Below are 10,134 nucleotides of genomic sequence, written 5' to 3'. Positions count from 1 at the left end.
TTGTAAAGCAATTTTGTAATATGTATGTAAGCTAAGGTGCCGATTCTGCCGTAGAATAGACCATATTACGTAGGGGCTATGTTTCGTAGCACTTCTCATACTAAATACTGTCAAAATGCCATATATTTGCTATGTGATCTGGCATTTAAATGAAGTTGCATTTTACATATAAAATGCAACTAATAATATATATATAATTAAATTAATGTAATTACAATACTCTCATTCTACAATTTTATGCTCAAAAATGCGAATAGTATTCTATTTTTCATTTATTAAATGTTTAAAAAACAGAAATAATTAAATTGTATACTAAGTATTTGTCGATCCAACATGAAAAGAATCATGCAAACCAGAATTAAAAAAGAAAAACTATATTCTACAAGAAATTATTCACAGAGCAAAATCTTGGATCGGAATCAAATCTAAACCTTCTTTGGCATCGTTTCAAGATGTAGATGTCCACGAAGGATATATTGCACAAACTAGATAGTGGTTATGTAACATTCTTTTGGCCTTCTCCAGCGGAAACATTTATTGGCGATTTTTGAGTTATAGTTGATCAGTTTTTACGACATTTGTATATTTTCCTATGAGATTTCATACGCTTATATGGTTTACAAATGTATAATACTGAGATTGAGAGAGGCTTGGTAGACACGACGAATATTGTTTTCGGTTTCACATTTACTGTATTCACATCCCAGCAAACGTGGACGAAAAATTTTATCCGCACATACGCGCGCGCACACCCACACACACACTAACTCATCTTTTCTAAGGTATGTCAAAATATTCAGAAACCTCTGAAACGTAAAGATATTGAAAATTCTTTATTTTCGATTTTTGCACGATTAACCCTACTGAACGTCAATTAACGCGTCTCGATCTTACGTTGCAAAGAATGTCGTATTTTATTCCATATTATAATATTATACTATGGTTACTTGTAACTTTATACAAGATAAAATAAAACAAAGCGCGAATGGTTTTCCATAGTTTACACCAAGTAAATGTTGTGGATGCGAAGCATTTAAGTCTGTGCGTACATGAATGCGGCTCGTTTATACAAATCTCTTGAATTAAAAGATTAGCTTTTGAAGTGGATTTGATAAAGTGGACGGGCGTCCACAACCGCAACTAGCGGCTCTCATGAGCGTACAAAGTCAGTTTTTGGGCTTAAGAGGGGTTGCGCGGGATGCGGCCTGTCCCGGCCGTCGACCGTTGTCCGTTGTCCGATGTCCACCTCTAACGAACTCTTTGCTTGAGGTTTGGTTAATTGTTTGTCATTTAATTCTTTACGTAACTGTGGTGCTCATTCCTGTGAGTTTTGAGGTCAAATTCATATTAGCAACTACATTGATAAAATATCTTGTATCCTAAGCTTACTCATTAAATTCGTTCGTAGACAAAATCTCATTTTCGTAATTAACTTCCCGAAGGAGAAGTTTATGTTTTCATCAAAAAATCCGAATCGCTAAATTTTATGTTTTCTCGACGTTTCAAGCCATGCTGAATCGAATGAGATCAAATTTGGAAAAAGTATGTGTGTGTGTGTGTGTGTGTGTATGTGAACAGATTTTTTGTCATTGCTCTTAATTCGGATTATCAGTGAAAAATATTCAATTTGATTATATAAAATATAATAATTATTATTAATGTATCTATTTATTCATTATACCAAACGAAATTTGTCAAAACCAACACAAGACATTTAAGGGCGGATTCTGCCGAAAAATAGACTAGTATTACGTAGAAGGCTATGTTACGTAGTGCTATGGTATTAAAAATGGCATTAAATCCAGTCAAAATACCATGTGGTTACTGTGCAGTCAGGCGTTATTGTCAAATGCTCAATGTTATCATAATTGCATATTTGTGATAAAAATTTAAAAAAAATGTATTGATGCTGCAGGTCACCAATTTGAACAGTATTAACATTTGTTATTTATGTTTTATTTACATTGGACTTTCAGCTTTCTATTTTCCTGAAATTTAACTTTGTAGAACGGTAAATAAATTTTCTTTGGAACTTCAAAGTGTGTATACATTTTTTTGAAGCACCCTGTATATATATATATATATATATATATATATATCCCTTCCAAATTAAGTATTTCATTGATCTATTAAAATCTACTCATAAAATAATTTACAACTAAAACTGTAAAATCCTGACAAAAATTTAGTGGCAAAATAGAATCAAAAGTAATTGCCTAATTAACTTTTAAAGCACGTGATAGAAACTTTATAGCAAGCGGTAAACGTGAAATAATCAACTAGTGTTAAATGAGCTTTTGGTTAGAGTTTGAAAAATTTATGACAGCAAGTAATTTAATTTTTAGTATGTTCTTTTCGCAGATTAATTTGGAAATCTAGTGTGAGATCTCTAAATAATGGATTGATAAACGCTCTATATTTTTCAATTCTGTATTGAAAAGAAAACAATATTGTTCCTTAACTTTACAAAGGTTTAGATTTGGAAAACTCTTGTCCTGATTATTAATTGTTCTTAACAGATTTTTTTTATAAACTTAAAAAATCTGAAGTAAAATTATTTCAAAAAATTATTCGATTACTAAAAAGACTAATGAAATAGAGGTTTGTGGTAGGAGGGTAAAAATTTAGGAGTGTTTGTCATAAATTTTGAAAATTCTTTTAATTCAGGTATGTAATTGTTTTGGGGATTAATTAATATTTATTAACGCAGAAAAAATATTCAATATTCAAAATATCTTTGAAAATGAAATCTCATAGACCGTTTTCTATTAATCTGAAATTATCCTAATCATAAGTAATTTAATTTTAATTATCAAGAAATATTGCCACATAATTATTGCAGTAATATTAATTCAAATCAATTCAATTGCAAAAGCAATTACTGCTGGTTAACTCAAACAAAATAAATCGGTTAAATACATAATATTTATCATAAATTAGCATTAAACATTATGTGAAATTACATATGTTTACCTTTTACGTGAAATAATATAAATACCAAATACAACTATATTACCTAATTTATGTGCATAATTCGTAAAAGCTATATGTATTCCGGCGTCATTTAGTCAGTAATGGAAATAATTTAAATTTGAGATAAAACTCGCAGCAAGAATATTTTAATAAAGCTGCCCATATTGGGATAGTGTATTGAATCATGCTCAGCCTCATATTTTTTGTATCATTGTGTCTATTTATTTATTTAGACGCATCCGAACGCTAAATTAAATATGTATAAATTGTATTTGGGTGATACGGGTTATTCTGTCGAGCTAATAGTATATCGCAATGCTGGTGAATGTTTTAACATATTTTGATTGAATTCTGAAATGTACTAGCATTGAGTGTTGTGCATTTGCATAGATGCGATTAGCATGAATAGTAAATATTAGTGTAATCATTTGCATTACTAATATAATGAATAGCAGTTTACTAAATATGTTAATAAAAGGAGTTAATAAAATTAAAATATGTTAATAACTCTTTTTGATCATAATGTTATAATAAAAATGAAAATTTGACACCTGTACTTCTTTAGAATAAAATGATCTTGCTTAGTACATAAACAAAACAATAAGATTTGATTTGTTTAATGCTAAATGTTGAACAGTCTTCAAACTTTTTTCTGCAACAAAATTTTATTCGATTTTAAAATAACTTTCTACTATAAGAACTATCAGTTCTAAAATATTATTATATGTTTAGAAAAAAATATTGGAAGAAAGCTTTACATAAAAAGTGAAGTTTATTTCTTATATGTGAAGTATTGTGGTATATGGATATTATTACTAACTTATTAAGAAATACATAAGTGCTGTTAATTGCCGTGTCTATCATATGTGTCTGCAATATGAAGGTCTACAAGGGTCTACGAAGGTCTACATGAACCATATCAGACGAATATATGCCTGACATTCGCAATTTCTGGTTTGCAGAAAAAAGGAAAAAAGTTTTAATATAAAGACATGTCAGTCATATATGTGTGACATAAAAATAGTGCTTCTTCAGGAATTTTAGCAAAAGGAATTTTTTTAATACATTGAGTTTTGGTACATATTTAACTAAAGTATCTAACAGAGTTAGCATGATCCATATGAAAATTTTTGTGAATTGATCGTGACGATTGACATGTTAACATTTATATTATTGAAATTTTTATAGAGCATCATCATATGCAATAGGTATAATATATAATACAACTGCAATTTTTGTAACAACTAAGAAATATGCTAACAGACATAGATTTTTCAGTTTTATGAAATTAACCGGTTTTATTACTGCATAAACTTAATAAAAATGCCATTAAATTATATCTTAAAACCAAATAAGTTTATTTAATTCCGATTAAGATAAGAACCATATATTTATTGGAAAAGTCATCATAATACAAAAATAGAGCATTTGCAATGATTCTCAAATTCTCCTATAAGAAGACTTCATAAGAAACTGCCCATAGACTTAACACGTTCGCGGATAGTAGAAGTTTCAGAAAGGTACAAAAGTTTACTATCATTTCATTTTTAAATTTGTTGTGATATCTTCGTCATTTTTAAATTTGATTGAAGATCGTTTGTAAAGGCAGTCAGATTATCATATTTAATCGTATTATATGATAATTGGTATAACATCTATGTTAGGTATTACGCGCCTATTTTACACAAAGTGTGTGCCCAAGCTAGGGAAAAATATAAGATAATATAAAAATATCTGAAGGTTAATATAAACAAATACATAAGGTTATATGAAATTGAATTCAAAATAATTTGCTTTAATACTTTAAAATAATTTACTTATAATTTGAATGCCGTGGCATTCATGCCATTTTGCAATCAAATAATTGTACTTCATAGTGAACTAGTCAATTATTACCATTTGTTCTTTTTTTATTTTATTTTTTTATTTATTTCTCTATTTGTTATTCATTTTTATTTATGATTTATGTATTTATTTAATTCATTTTTAGATTTTTTCCGCTTTATCACTTTTGATTATTATAAAGTTTTGTCTACAAGTCTATTGGAAGAAAGTTAAAATAAGAAAAAAATATTTTAAAATAACGACTGATCATACGTTTGTTTGAATTGAATTGATCTCATAGTTTGTTTCGCAATACGTATTAATCTCATCAAGTTTTAAATAAACAAATGCAAATGCAAAATGTCCCCTGCAATGCAAATAGATTAAGAAAACAGTGATCGTAACTGTAGAAGCGAGTTTGGCATCTGCGGTGCAGGAATGTATGCCGAGCGGCCGCGAGCCACGCATACCGCTAGCCGACCCCCAGCCGACTCATCGATTACGTACAGCTGTCCCGGTTCCCTACACAACGGTTCGGTTTCCTCGGGCGACCTCGCCGCGGATCGTGGCAGCTAGCATTTTCCCCGCTACGGCGCCGCCACGGTGCTACGAGCGAAAGCTCCACGAAAAGCTCGTACATTAGGTTATAGATTAAGATTTTAAGATGACTTTTGATAGTTTTTTTTCTCGGGTTAGTTTTTTTTGTTGGAACCGACTTTCGATGACGAGCTAGACTGTGGGGGCTACAGATTTTTTAAAAAAATCTTTTTGCTTTACAGTTTGGCGAAATAAGATTTAGAAAACTGAGAACTTTGTGAACATAAGAAAAAATATATCAATGTACGCGCAGAAAAAAATTGTAAACTTTATATGCAAAAAACATGAAACTCAATTTTTTTATTTTATTTTTTTTTATATGTATTATTAATTAATATATATACAATTTTATAAGACTCCGTTAATATAAAAATTCAGAATCATAGCTAAAGATGCCTAAAATCATAATCTCGTTAAATTTATAGTTCATAAACACCAGCAAAAATTATCAACTCGTATAACTCAATTATTAATTCGAGGAATTGTTTTACATTTAAGTAATCATGTTTTCATTTATTCAACGCTTGATATCTCAAATATAGAATTATAAATATTTATTTAAAAAATGGAAATGGTAGAAATTATCTGTCTGTAAAAATATGATTGTTCACAAATGTTGAATTTAAATTAGTTTATCTATGATTGTTCATCTGATTATATTGAAAATGTATATAATCAAAAGAAACTTGAATATCATATTTATATAAAATAAAAATTAAAATATATATTTTAGATATCTCAATCAGGCTGATGTATTTGTATGAGACGTTACAAAATATCTAAACATATTATGAATCAATTTATATTTAAATTTATTATATGCCATATGAACATTTTAATATCATTCATCCAACTATTCATACGAATTTTATTTTTGTATTCATAATTTCTCTAATCCAGTCATCTCAATCTTATTCATCATATTTTTTTAACTCATTTTTAAATTTTTACTTTTCTTCGTAAGTTTTTTTTATTTAAATAGATTATGAGCTATAAACTTGATGCAAAAAGTGCTTATATAAAGTTCAAAACAGAGGCTATTTATTATTTCCAATGATTCCAAAATAATATTGCTATTAAAATTATCATTTTTAAGTATTTATCAAGACGACCTTCTGAGTTTTTTTTAATCAAAAATTGGATGATTTATACTTTCCAACCTTTTAAGTTTTTTGAATTTCTAACAAAACAGTATTCCAGTTTTCCTTTAAGAAAAATCTAGATAATTTTTATGTAACTTTGTTATAAAATATTACAGAGAATATTTCAACTGAGACAATTCTGATTTTTCAAATATTTAATAAACCAATGTGCCATAAAGTTTATTGCAATTGTATTGTTTAAATCAAATTATTCGTGTGGAATTTTGTTATTAAATTTATGGAAAAATTAACCAATAGATATAAATCCTACAAAATAATCAAATTCTTTTATAATTTCTATTACAATGGTATTGGTACAAAACATTTCAAATAATACCAAATTTCAAATACTTGTTTGCATTTTGTTAACACCTGTTGCACATCGATCACAATATGTTTAGGACTATAAATTAATTTACGTTCTTAGACAAAAAGCTGGTGACACAAGATATAATAAAACGCACATTATTCTCAAATTAAGATTTTAGATAGAGCATAAGATGGCACAATAAATCTTATGTTCTAATTAACTTTACTTTTATTATATTTGTACAAGTTTATTCGTGATTCTAATTTCGCGCTCATCATTTTTCACGACTCTAATGTGAACCCGTATAGAGGAGAACATTCTTACAACATGCACAGAATACTATATATATATATATATATATATATATATATACATATATAAACATATATAAACGAAAGCGAACTACTTGTAATGGATAACACATAATGCTAATATAGGTTTCCATATTTTGGAATTTAAATTTATAACACGCTGATGATGAGACAAACCTAGTCTCGAAACGTTTGTGAAATTATTATTTAATAAATAGTGTGAAAAAAAGAGTGTTGTTTGTTCATATTTCTAAATTAATATACATAGATGTATATATATGTGTGTGTGTGTTATACTAAGAATTTATTGAAAATTCACTTTCGTACAGAATAAGAAATAAATGAGTTTGAAACTTTGTAAGTATTAGTTAAAACGAGAGGTATACACAATTTGAGATCCACTATCTCAAAGATAAGCTATATAAGTAGCTTTGAAACTTTCAAAATCTTAAGATTTTTTATTTTATTCATTACGAACATTTAGGATCATCACGATAACCATAATTTATTTATTTCACAAGACTAGATATCAACTAGATAGTAAATTGGTTGATTAATTTAGTAGATTTAAATCTTTCATTCATACTTATAAAAAATATAAAAGTTTGAAAGGAATAATAAATTCAAATGGCTTGTATTACAGTCACAATTTTGTGTAATATTTTGATTCATACAAATAAATTATAATTTCAAAATAAATCTTAACTATTTATTATTTAGCTCGCTCTTTTAATTGAAAATTTGTGTATACAGAATTTTTGAAGTAAAACTTCTTTAGGCGCGATATGGGTGTAAAAATTTTTAGGCGCGACACGGGTGTAAATCCGTACAAATGCAACGAAAATGCCAACGTGTAGTTGAACACTACGACGCCGTAAGCGCTGATGTCGCGAGTATCCACTCCCGTCATGTCATGCGTAAGTCGAGCGCTAAACCCTATATGAACTTGCATTAATTGAATCACGTTTTTTTACAAAAGAAGAGGTTGCTGTATTATGTCCTCATGGAATAAGACTTTTCTTAGAGAATAAATGTGCCATGGAATATAATAAATTTATATTGAATCTCGTTGAAGACAAAATAATATCTACTGCCACGGATATTTATGTAGGTTGCCATGCGACAGATCAACAATCATACATTCGTCAGCAGGCTTTGCCGTATGAAATAATTTTAGTTCTGAATAAATTTTACATAATAACAACTAATATTGATGTAAGTGATGGCTTAGCTAATGGTTGTGTGGGAAAATTAGTGTACATAGAACGTGGCGATAATGATGAACTTCTACGTTTATGGTTTGAATTTCCCGGTAAGATAGGTAACAAAATTAGGAAGAAAGCTTCACATCATATTCAAACTCTTAATATCAGTAGGACAGCTGTGCCGATGCTCAGGAGATCTTATTATTATTGATGTTATATGATTATTAAAAGATGATTTTTAAAATTCAAATATGATGTTTTTTTTATTTTTATCTTAATTGCCTACTCATACAATATTAAAAGTTTTACTTCAATCGCGTGTGATCCTTACGCGCACTCTTTTTTCTTCTGAGTAGGCTTTTAAAAAGTTTTATTTCTGTATATATGTATGTTGTTTTAATATGTTTATATGCAAAATTATAATTTCTTGTGTGTTTGTGCGTCGTTCAGCGAGCACATATGATTATGCATGATGAGTTCTTTGATTAATTTCGAAGTTCAGTGGCTCTGCTGCTGGTCGGATAAGATTCGCTAGATAACTTTACAATACACATCCTTGGATGTATTGTGTGCGTATCAAAATCAAATTAGATTTTGCATGCCGATCTGCTGAAATGATTATGCGAATAAGTGCCCATAGACCTGTTCATAATTTTCACAGTTTATGACTTGATGTAGATTATTCGTTTTTAATCAATATTTATTATCTCCGTCGTGCATTTCTCAGAACACTCTACACAACAATCTAGCTATACTGATATACATAGTATAGTACCAGTAAAAATAACTGTGCAAATTTTTGGGAAGGCAGGTCCTGCGGTTTTGAAAATCCAATAAAAAAATTTGAAAAAAATGCCAAAAATGATGCATTCCACATATGCACATCAAATTATCAGATATTTTATAGAGATTTTAATAATAAGTACAAATTTTGTATACACTTCTTTGGGTTTCACACCATGATTTATAATGTTTAAACGTTAGACAGCAACGCAGCGCTTACGCGCTTCGATATTTTGTCTCTAAAACAGCTACGCAATGCGATTGTTTTGAAAAGAATCTAGATTTCCAGAATAAATTAAGAAAAATTAATTTTTTTTGAAAGAATACGAATTTTTTTCAAAAATTTCAAAATTCTCAAAAATATAATTTTTTCAAAATTTTCATAAAAATTAAAGTTTTTATAAATTTAAAATTGCGGTACAAAAATTCCATGCACCACTAGTAGTCCAGTCATTTGGTCGTTTTGCCGGTACAGTACTCCGGGAATTCTGAAAATTGGTAATCTTATAGATTTCGAGGTGCTCTTTACGAAAATCAACTTTGCCACTTCAAATTTGGACGGCAAGTTGCCGCCATATTGGAAAAATAGCGTCAAAAAACAGCTTTTTTAAAATATCTCCTTTCTGGCTCATTCTACGATAAAAGTATCTATGTACGAATTAAACTAGATAAAATTTCCTACAATTCTTTAGAAAACCGTTTTTTTGTAAAATTCATGGTTTGAGAGTACGGCCGCCTCAAAGTCTTTGCTGCTCTCGCCGCAGTATCAAATCTCTCCATATATGACAACACTTTGAACTTGACCACATTCTCTCTAATAAATAAATATTTTCAATGTTGAATTAGGCGAATAAGATCAGGAAATGAAATAATTCAAATATTTTTGTTTTTTGCTGATTTTTTAACATAGCTTCAATAGCAAAGTAGCTATAAACAAAATTAAACTAGAGAAAGCTTACTATAATTTATTCAATATCTTTTATTTTGTT

Source organism: Ctenocephalides felis, unplaced genomic scaffold (assembly GCF_003426905.1).
Source record: "Ctenocephalides felis isolate EL2017-DRISC unplaced genomic scaffold, ASM342690v1 CF-g0.4_SCAFFOLD_01492, whole genome shotgun sequence".
In the NCBI taxonomy this organism is placed as follows: Eukaryota; Metazoa; Arthropoda; class Insecta; order Siphonaptera; family Pulicidae; genus Ctenocephalides; species Ctenocephalides felis.
This window is presented reverse-complemented; position numbering follows the sequence as displayed.